This window comes from Halictus rubicundus, unplaced genomic scaffold (assembly GCF_050948215.1).
Source record: "Halictus rubicundus isolate RS-2024b unplaced genomic scaffold, iyHalRubi1_principal scaffold0060, whole genome shotgun sequence".
Lineage (NCBI taxonomy): Eukaryota > Metazoa > Arthropoda > Insecta > Hymenoptera > Halictidae > Halictus > Halictus rubicundus.
In genome coordinates, this window is record NW_027488601.1 from 410,198 (window position 1) to 423,125 (window position 12,928).

The window sequence follows — 12,928 nt, forward strand, 5'->3', positions numbered from 1 at the left end:
TACGATAAAGGATTGGATAGGATAGAGTATATTATAGGATTGACGATAGGATAGGATAGAGGATAGGATGGGATAGAGGATAGGATAGGACATAGTGTAGGATAGGATAGAGGATAGGATAGGTTAGAGGACAGGATAGGATAGGATAAGATAGGGGATAGGATAGGATTGAGGATAGGATAGGGGATTGGATAGGATAGAGGATATTATAGGATAGAGGATAGGTTAGGATAGAGGATATTATAGGATAGAGGATAGGATAGGATAGAGGATAGGATAGGAAAGAGGATGGGATAGGATAGAGGATACGATAGGATAGGGGATACGACACGATAGAGGATAGGATAGGATGGAGGATAGGATAGGACAGGATAGAGGATATTATAGGATAGAGGATAGGTTAGGATAGAGGATATTATAGGATAGAGGATAGGATAGGATAGAGGATAGGATAGAGGATATTATAGGATATAGGATAGGATAGGATAGAGGATAGGATACGATGGGATAGAGGATAGGATAGGATAGAGGATTATATAGGATAGAGGATAGTATAGGATAGAGTATGGGATAGGATAGACGATAGGCTTGGATAAAGGATAGGGCATGATAGAGTGTTAAGATAGGATAGAGGATAGGATAGGATAGAGGATAGCATAGGATAGAGGATAGGATACGATAGAGGATGGGATAGGATAGAGTATAGGATAGGATAGGGTATAGGGTAAGATTGAGGATAGGATAGGATAGAGGATAGGATAGGATAGAGGATAGGATAGGATAGAGGATAGGATAGGATAGAGGATAGGATAGGGGATTGGATAGGACACAGGATAGGATAGGATAGAGGATATTATACGATAGAGGATTTGATAGAACAGCGGATATTGTAGGATAGAGGATAGGATAGGATAGAGGATAGGATAGGATAGGGGATAGGATACGTTAGAGGATGGGATAGACTAGAGGATATTATAGGATATAGGATAGGATAGGATAGAGGATAGGATACGGTTGAGGATGGGATACTAAATAGGATACGATAGGATAGATGATAGGATAGGATAGAGGATTGGATAGGATACAGGATAGCATTGAGGATAGGATAGGATAGAGGATAGGATAGAGAATAGGATAGAGGATACGATAGAGGATTGGATAGGATAGAGGATATTATAGGATTGGCGATAGGATAGGATAGAGGATGGGATAGGATAGAGGATACGATAGGATAGAGGATAGGATAGGATAGAGGATAGGATGGGATAGAGGATAGGATAGGATAGAGGATAGGATAGGATAGAGGATAGGATAGGATAGAGGATAGGATAGGGGATTGGATAGGACACAGGATAGGATAGGATAGAGGATATTATACGATAGAGGATTGGATAGAACAGCGGATATTGTAGGATAGAGGATAGGATAGGATAGAGCATAGGATAGAGGATAGAATAGAGGATTGGATAATATAGTGGATATTATAGGATAGACGATAGGATAGGATAGAGGATACGATAGGATTGAGGATAGGATAGGGTAGAGGATAGGATAGGATGGAGGATACAGGATTTCAGGATAGGATAGGATAGAGGATAGGATAGGTTAGAGGATAGTATAGGATAGACAATAGGATAGGATAGAGTACAGGATAGGATAGAGGATAGGATAGGATAGAGGATTGGATAGGATAGAGGATAGGATAGGATAGAGGTTAGGATAGGATAGGGGATAGGGTAGGATTGAGGATAGGATAGGATAGAGGATAGGATAGGATAGAGGATAGGATAGGATAGAGGATAGGATAGGATAGAGGATAGGATAGGGGATTGGATAGGACATAGGATAGAGGATAGGATAGGATAGAGGATAGGATAGGATAGAGGATAGGATAGGATAGAGGATTGGATAGGATAGAGGATAGGATAGGATAGAGGATTGGATAGGATAGAGGATAGGATAGGATAGAGGTTAGGATAGGATAGGGGATAGGGTAGGATTGAGGATAGGGTAGGATAGAGGATAGGATAGGATAGACGATAGGATAGGATAGAGGATAGGATAGGGGATTGGATAGGATACAGGTCGGGATAGGATAGAGGATACGATAGGATAGTGGATAGGATAGGATAAAGGATTGGATAGGTTAGAGGATATTATAGGATAGGACAGAGGATACGATAGGATAGAGGGTAGGAGAGGATAGAGGATATAATAGGTTAGAAGATAGTATAGGATAGACAATAGGATAGAATATAGGACAGGATAGGATAGAGGATAGGATACGATAGAGGATTGGATAGGATAGAGGATAGGATAGGATAGAGGATTGGATAGGATAGAGGATAGGATAGGATAGAGGATAGGATAGGATAGGGGATAGGGTAGGATTGAGGATAGGATAGGATAACGGATAGGATAGTACTGAGGATAGGATAGGTTAGAGGATAGTATAAAATAGAGAATAGGATAGGATAGGAAAGAGGATAGGATAGGACAGAGGATAGGATAGAGGATTGGATAGGATATTTGATATTATAGGATAAACGATAGAGTAGAGGATAGGATAGAGGATAGGATAGAGGATAGGATAGGACAGACGATACGACAGGATAGAGGATAGGATAGGACAGAGGATTCGACAGGATAGAGGATAGGATAGGATAGGGGATAGGATAGGATTGAGGATAGGATAGGATAGAGGATAGGATAGAGGGTAGGATAGATGATTGGATAGGATTGAGGATATTATAGGATATAGGATATGATAGGATAGAGGATAGGATATGATAGAGGATGGGATAGGATATCGGAAACGATAGGATAGAGGATAGGATAGGATAGAGGATTGTATAGGATAGAGGATAGGAGAGGATAGAGGATTGTATAGGATAGAGGATAGGATAGGATAGAGGATAGGATAGGATAGGGGATAGGATACGTTAGAGGATGGGATAGACTAGAGGATATTATAGGATATAGGATAGGATAGGATAGAGGATAGGATACGGTTGAGGATGGGATACTAAATAGGATACGATAGGATAGATGATAGGATAGGATAGAGGATTGGATAGGATACAGGATAGCATTGAGGATAGGATAGGATAGAGGATAGGATAGAGAATAGGATAGAGGATACGATAGAGGATTGGATAGGATAGAGGATATTATAGGATTGGCGATAGGATAGGATAGAGGATGGGATAGGATAGAGGATACGATAGGATAGAGGATAGGATAGGATAGAGGATAGGATGGGATAGAGGATAGGATAGGACATAGTGTAGGATAGGGTAGAGGATAGGATAGGTTAGAGGACAGGATAGGATAGGATAAGATAGGGGATAGGATAGGATTGAGGATAGGATAGGGGATTGGATTGGACAGAGGATATTATAGGATAGAGGATAGGTTAGGATAGAGGATAGGATAGGATAGAGGATAGGATAGGAAAGAGGATGGCATAGGATAGAGGATAGGATAGAATAGAGGATATTATAGGATATAGGATAGGATAGGATAGAGGATAGGATACGGTTGAGGATGGGATACTAAAGAGGATACGATAGGATAGAGGATAGGATAGGATAGAGGATTAGATAGGATACAGGATAGCATTGAGGATAGGATAGGATAGAGGATAGGATAGAGGATTGGATAAGATATTGGATATTATAGGATAGACGATAGGATAGAGGATTGGATAGGGGTTAGGATAGAGGATAGGATAGAGGATTGGATAGGATAGGGGATATTGTAGGATAGACGATAGGATAGGATAAAGGATGTGATAGGATAGAGGATACGATAGGATAGAGGATAGGATAGGATAGAGGATAGGATAGGATAAAGGATAGGATAGGATAGGATAAGGTAGGGGATAGGATAGGATTGAGGATAGGATAGGGGATTGGATAGGATAGAGGATATTATAAGATAGAGGATAGGTTAGGGGATTGGATAGGATAGAGGATAGGATAGGATTGAGGAAAATATGGGATATAGGATAGGATAGGATAGAGGATAGGATAGGATAGAGGATAGGATAGGATAGAGGATAGGGTAGGATAGAGGATAGGATAGGATAGGATAGAGGATAGGATAGGATAAAGTATAGGATAGGATAGAGGATATTATAGGATATAGGATACGATAGGATAGAGGATAGGATACGATAGAGGATGGGATAGGATAGAGGATAGGTTAGGATAGAGGATAGGATACGATAAATGATGGGATAGGATAGAGGATACGATAGAATAGAGGATGGGATAGGATAGAGGATAGGATAGAGGATTATATACGATAGAGGATATTATAGCATAGAGGATTGGATAGGATAGGGGATTTTATAGGATAGACGATAGGATAGAGGATAGGATAGAGGATTGGATAGGATAGGGGATATTGTGGGATAGAGGATAGGACAGGATAGAGGATAGGATAGGATAGAGGATACGATAGGATAGAGGATAGGATATGATAGAGGATTTTATAGGATAGAGGATAGGATAGGATAGAGGATAGGATAGGATAGGGGATAGGATAGGATAGAGGATAGGATAGGACAGAGGATACGACAGGATAGAGGATAGGATAGGATAGGGGATAGGATAGGATTCAGGATAGTATAGGATAGAGAATACGCCAGGATAGAGGATAGGATAGGATAGGGGATAGGATAGGATTGAGGATAGGATAGGATAGAGTATAGGATAGAGGATTGGATATTATAGAGGAAATTATAGGATAGACGATTGGATAGGATAGAGGATAGGATAGGATAGAGGATTGTATAGGATAGAGGATAGGATAGGATAGGATAGGGGATAGGATAGAGGATAGGATAGAGGATAGGATAGAGGATAGGATAGGATAGAGTGTAGGATAGAGGATAGGATAGAGGGTAGGATAGAGGATTGGATAGGATTGAGGATATTATAGGATATAGGATATGATAGGATAGAGGATAGGATACGATAGAGGATGGGATAGGATAGAGGATACGATAGGATAGAGGATAGGATAGGATAGAGGATAGGATAGAGGATTGGATACGATAGAGGATGGGATAGGATAGAGGATACGATAGGATAGAGGATAGGATAGGATAGAGGATTGTATAGGACAGACGATACGACAGGATAGAGGATAGGATAGGACAGAGGATACGACAGGATAGAGGATAGGATAGGATAGGGGATAGGATACGTTAGAGGATGGGATAGGATAGAGGATATTATAGGATATAGGATAGGATAGGTTAGAGGATAGGATACGTTTGAGGATGGGATAGGAAAGAGGATACGATAGGATAGATGATAGGATAGGATAGAGGATAGGATAGAGGATTGGATAGGATATTGGATATTATAGGATAGACGATAGGATAGAGGATAGGATAGGCGATTGGATAGGATACAGGATAGGATAGGATAGAGGATAGGATAGGATAGAGGATGGGATAGGATACAGAACAGGATAGGATAGAGGACAGGATATGATAGAGGATGGGATAGGGTAGAGGATAGGATAGGATAGAGGATAGGATACGATAAAGGATGGTATAGGATAGAGGATACGATAGAATAGAGGATGGTAAAGGATAGAGGATAGGATAGAGGATTATATAGGATAGAGGATATTATAGAATAGAGGATTGGATAGGATAGGGGATATTATAGGATAGACGATAGGATAGAGGATAGGATAGAGGATAGGATAGAGGATTCGATAGGATATGGGATATTGTAGGATAGAGGATAGGATAGGATAGAGGATAGGATAGGATAGAGGATAGGATCGGATAGGATAAGGTAGGGGATAGGATAGGATTGAGGATAGGATAGGGGATTGGATAGGATAGAGGATATTATAGGATAGAGGATAGGATAGAGGATTGTTTAGGACAGACGACACGACAGGATAGAGGATAGGATAGGACAGAGGATACGACAGGATAGAGGATAGGATAGGATAGGGGATAGGATACGTTAGAGGATGGGATAGGATAGAGGATATTATAGGATATAGGATAGGATAGGTTAGAGGATAGGATACGTTTGAGGATGGGATAGGAAAGAGGATACGATAGGATAGATGATAGCATCGGATAGAGGATTGGATAGGATACAGGATAGCATTGAGGATAGGATAGGATAGAGGATAGGATGCGATAAAGGATGGGATAGGATAGAGGATACGATAGAATAGAGGATAGGATAGGATAGAGGATAGGATAGAGGATTGGATAGGATAGAGCATAGGATAGGATAGAGGATTGGATAGGATAGAGGATAGGATAGGATAGAGGATAGGATAGGATAGGGGATAGGGTAGGATTGAGGATAGGATAGGATAACGGATAGGATAGGATTGAGGATAGGATAGGTTAGAGGATAGTATAAAATAGAGAATAGGATAGGATAGGAAAGAGGATAGGATAGAGGATTGGATAGGATATTTGATATTATAGGATAAACGATAGAGTAGAGGATAGGATAGAGGATAGGATAGAGGATAGGATAGGACAGACGATACGACAGGATAGAGGATAGGATAGGACAGAGGATTCGACAGGATAGAGGATAGGATAGGATAGGATAGGATTGAGGATAGGATAGGATAGAGGATAGGATAGAGGGTAGGATAGATGATTGGATAGGATTGAGGATATTATAGGATATAGGATATGATAGGATAGAGGATAGGATATGATAGAGGATGGGATAGGATATCGGAAACGATAGGATAGAGGATAGGATAGGATAGAGGATTGTATAGGATAGAGGATAGGAGAGGATAGAGGATTGTATAGGATAGAGGATAGGATAGGATAGAGGATAGGATAGGATAGGGGATAGGATACGTTAGAGGATGGGATAGACTAGAGGATATTATAGGATATAGGATAGGATAGGATAGAGGATAGGATACGGTTGAGGATGGGATACTAAATAGGATACGATAGGATAGATGATAGGATAGGATAGAGGATTGGATAGGATACAGGATAGCATTGAGGATAGGATAGGATTGAGGATAGGATAGAGAATAGGATAGAGGATACGATAGAGGATTGGATAGGATAGAGGATATTATAGGATTGGCGATAGGATAGGATAGAGGATGGGATAGGATAGAGGATACGATAGGATAGAGGATAGGATAGGATAGAGGATAGGATGGGATAGAGGATAGGATAGGACATAGTGTAGGATAGGGTAGAGGATAGGATAGGTTAGAGGACAGGATAGGATAGGATAAGATAGGGGATAGGATAGGATTGAGGATAGGATAGGGGATTGGATTGGACAGAGGATATTATAGGATAGAGGATAGGTTAGGATAGAGGATAGGATAGGAAAGAGGATAGGATAGGAAAGAGGATGGCATAGGATAGAGGATAGGATAGAATAGAGGATAGGATAGGATAGAGGATAGGATAGGATAGAGGATAGGATAGGATAGGATAAGGTAGGGGATAGGATAGGGTTGAGGATATTATAGGATAGAGGATAGGTTAGGGGATTGGATAGGATAGAGGATAGGCTAGGATTGAGGAAAATATAGGATATAGGATAGGATATAGTAGGGGATAGGATAGAGGATAGGATAGAGGATAGGATAGGATACAGGACAGAATAGGATAGAGGACAGGATAGGATAGAGGATAGGATAGGATTTCAGGACAGGATAGGATAGAGGACAGGATACGATAGAGGATAGGATAGGATAGAGGATTGTATAGGATAGAGGATAGGAGAGGAAAGAGGATTGTATAGGATAGAGGATAGGATAGGATAGAGGATAGGATAGGATAGGGGATAGGATACGTTAGAGGATGGGATAGACTAGAGGATATTATAGGATATAGGATAGGATAGGATAGAGGATAGGATACGGTTGAGGATGGGATACTAAAGAGGATACGATAGGATAGAGGATAGGATAGGATAGAGGATTAGATAGGATACAGGATAGCATTGAGGATAGGATAGGATAGAGGATAGGATAGAGGATTGGATAGGATATTGGATATTATAGGATAGACGATAGGATAGAGGATTCGATAGGGGTTAGGATAGAGGATAGGATAGAGGATTGGATAGGATAGGGGATATTGTAGGATAGACGATAGGATAGGATAAAGGATGTGATAGGATAGAGGATACGATAGGATAGAGGATAGGATAGGATAGAGGATAGGATAGGATAAAGGATAGGATAGGATAGGATAGGATAAGGTAGGGGATAGGATAGGATTGAGGATAGGATAGGGGATTGGATAGGATAGAGGATATTATAAGATAGAGGATAGGTTAGGGGATTGGATAGGATAGAGGATAGGATAGGATTGAGGAAAATATGGGATATAGGATAGGATAGGATAGAGGATAGGATAGGATAGAGGATAGGATAGGATAGAGGATAGGGTAGGATAGAGGATAGGATAGGATAGGATAGAGGATAGGATAGGATAAAGTATAGGATAGGATAGAGGATATTATAGGATATAGGATACGATAGGATAGAGGATAGGATACGATAGAGGATGGGATAGGATAGAGGATAGGATAGGATAGAGGATAGGATACGATAAATGATGGGATAGGATAGAGGATACGATAGAATAGAGGATGGGATAGGATAGAGGATAGGATAGAGGATTATATACGATAGAGGATATTATAGCATAGAGGATTGGATAGGATAGGGGATTTTATAGGATAGACGATAGGATAGAGGATAGGATAGAGGATTGGATAGGATAGGGGATATTGTGGGATAGAGGATAGGACAGGATAGAGGATAGGATAGGATAGAGGATACGATAGGATAGAGGGTAGGATATGATAGAGGATTTTATAGGATAGAGCATAGGATAGGATAGAGGATAGGATAGGATAAGGGATAGGATAGGATAGAGGATAGGATAGGACAGAGGATACGACAGGATAGAGGATAGGATAGGATAGGGGATAGGATAGGATTCAGGATAGTATAGGATAGAGAATACGCCAGGATAGAGGATAGGATAGGATAGGGGATAGGATAGGATTGAGGATAGGATAGGATAGAGGATAGGATAGAGGATTGGATATTATAGAGGAAATTATAGGATAGACGATTGGATAGGATAGAGGATAGGATAGGATAGAGGATTGTATAGGATAGAGGATAGGATAGGATAGAGGATAGGATAGGATAGGGGATAGGATAGAGGATAGGATAGAGGATAGGATAGAGGATAGGATAGGATAGAGTGTAGGATAGAGGATAGGATAGAGGGTAGGATAGAGGATTGGATAGGATTGAGGATATTATAGGATATAGGATATGATAGGATAGAGGATAGGATACGATAGAGGATGGGATAGGATAGAGGATACGATAGGATAGAGGATAGGATAGGATAGAGGATAGGATAGAGGATTGGATACGATAGAGGATGGGATAGGATAGAGGATACGATAGGATAGAGGATAGGATAGGATAGAGGATTGTATAGGACAGACGATACGACAGGATAGAGGATAGGATAGGACAGAGGATACGACAGGATAGAGGATAGGATAGGATAGGGGATAGGATACGTTAGAGGATGGGATAGGATAGAGGATATTATAGGATATAGGATAGGATAGGTTAGAGGATAGGATACGTTTGAGGATGGGATAGGAAAGAGGATACGATAGGATAGATGATAGGATAGGATAGAGGACAGGATAGAGGATTGGATAGGATATTGGATATTATAGGATAGACGATAGGATAGAGGATAGGATAGAGGATTGGATAGGATAGGGGATATTGTAGGATAGACGATAGGATAGGATAGAGGATGTGATAGGATAGAGGATACGATAGGATAGAGGATGGGATAGGCGATTGGATAGGATACAGGATAGGATAGGATAGAGGATAGGATAGGATAGAGGATGGGATAGGATACAGAACAGGATAGGATAGAGGACAGGATATGATAGAGGATGGGATAGGATAGAGGATAGGATAGGATAGAGGATAGGATACTATAAAGGATGGTATAGGATAGAGGATACGATAGAATAGAGGATGGTAAAGGATAGAGGATAGGATAGAGGATTATATAGGATAGAGGATATTATAGAATAGAGGATTGGATAGGATAGGGGATATTATAGGATAGACGATAGGATAGAGGATAGGATAGAGGATAGGATAGAGGATTCGATAGGATATGGGATATTGTAGGATAGAGGATAGGATAGGATAGAGGATAGGATAGGATAGAGGATAGGATAGGATAGAGGATAGGATAGGATAGGATAAGGTAGGGGATAGGATAGGATTCAGGATAGGATAGGGGATTGGATAGGATAGAGGATATTATAGGATAGAGGATAGGATAGAGGATTGTATAGGACAGACGACACGACAGGATAGAGGATAGGATAGGACAGAGGATACGACAGGATAGAGGATAGGATAGGATAGGGGATAGGATACGTTAGAGGATGGGATAGGATAGAGGATATTATAGGATATAGGATAGGATAGGTTAGAGGATAGGATACGTTTGAGGATGGGATAGGAAAGAGGATACGATAGGATAGATGATAGCATCGGATAGAGGATTGGATAGGATACAGGATAGCATTGAGGATAGGATAGGATAGAGGATAGGATGCGATAAAGGATGGGATAGGATAGAGGATACGATAGAATAGAGGATAGGATAGGATAGAGGATAGGATAGAGGATTGGATAGGATAGAGGATAGGATAGGATAGAGGATTGGATAGGATAGAGGATAGGATAGGATAGAGGATAGGATAGGATAGGGGATAGGGTAGGATTGAGGATAGGATAGGATAACGGATAGGATAGGATTGAGGATAGGATAGGTTAGAGGATAGTATAAAATAGAGAATAGGATAGGATAGGAAAGAGGATAGGATAGGACAGAGGATAGGATAGAGGATTGGATAGGATATTTGATATTATAGGATAAACGATAGAGTAGAGGATAGGATAGAGGATAGGATAGAGGATAGGATAGGACAGACGATACGACAGGATAGAGGATAGGATAGGACAGAGGATTCGACAGGATAGAGGATAGGATAGGATAGGATAGGAATGAGGATAGGATAGGATAGAGGATAGGATAGAGGGTAGGATAGATGATTGGATAGGATTGAGGATATTATAGGATATAGGATATGATAGGATAGAGGATAGGATATGATAGAGGATGGGATAGGATATCGGAAACGATAGGATAGAGGATAGGATAGGATAGAGGATTGTATAGGATAGAGGATAGGAGAGGATAGAGGATTGTATAGGATAGAGGATAGGATAGGATAGAGGATAGGATAGGATAGGGGATAGGATACGTTAGAGGATGGGATAGACTAGAGGATATTATAGGATATAGGATAGGATAGGATAGAGGATAGGATACGGTTGAGGATGGGATACTAAATAGGATACGATAGGATAGATGATAGGATAGGATAGAGGATTGGATAGGATACAGGATAGCATTGAGGATAGGATAGGATTGAGGATAGGATAGAGAATAGGATAGAGGATACGATAGAGGATTGGATAGGATAGAGGATATTATAGGATTGGCGATAGGATAGGATAGAGGATGGGATAGGATAGAGGATACGATAGGATAGAGGATAGGATAGGATAGAGGATAGGATGGGATAGAGGATAGGATAGGACATAGTGTAGGATAGGGTAGAGGATAGGATAGGTTAGAGGACAGGATAGGATAGGATAAGATAGGGGATAGGATAGGATTGAGGATAGGATAGGGGATTGGATTGGACAGAGGATATTATAGGATAGAGGATAGGTTAGGATAGAGGATAGGATAGGAAAGAGGATAGGATAGGAAAGAGGATGGCATAGGATAGAGGATAGGATAGAATAGAGGATAGGATAGGATAGAGGATAGGATAGGATAGAGGATAGGATAGGATAGGATAAGGTAGGGGATAGGATAGGGTTGAGGATATTATAGGATAGAGGATAGGTTAGGGGATTGGATAGGATAGAGGATAGGCTAGGATTGAGGAAAATATAGGATATAGGATAGGATATAGTAGGGGATAGGATAGAGGATAGGATAGAGGATAGGATAGGATACAGGACAGAATAGGATAGAGGACAGGATAGGATAGAGGATAGGATAGGATTTCAGGACAGGATAGGATAGAGGACAGGATACGATAGAGGATAGGATAGGATAGAGGATTGTATAGGATAGAGGATAGGAGAGGAAAGAGGATTGTATAGGATAGAGGATAGGATAGGATAGAGGATAGGATAGGATAGGGGATAGGATACGTTAGAGGATGGGATAGACTAGAGGATATTATAGGATATAGGATAGGATAGGATAGAGGATAGGATACGGTTGAGGATGGGATACTAAAGAGGATACGATAGGATAGAGGATAGGATAGGATAGAGGATTAGATAGGATACAGGATAGCATTGAGGATAGGATAGGATAGAGGATAGGATAGAGGATTGGATAGGATATTGGATATTATAGGATAGACGATAGGATAGAGGATTGGATAGGGGTTAGGATAGAGGATAGGATAGAGGATTGGATAGGATAGGGGATATTGTAGGATAGACGATAGGATAGGATAAAGGATGTGATAGGATAGAGGATACGATAGGATAGAGGATAGGATAGGATAGAGGATAGGATAGGATAAAGGATAGGATAGGATAGGATAAGGTAGGGGATAGGATAGGATTGAGGATAGGATAGGGGATTGGATAGGATAGAGGATATTATAAGATAGAGGATAGGTTAGGGGATTGGATAGGATAGAGGATAGGATAGGATTGAGGAAAATATGGGATATAGGATAGGATAGGATAGAGGATAGGATAGGATAGAGGA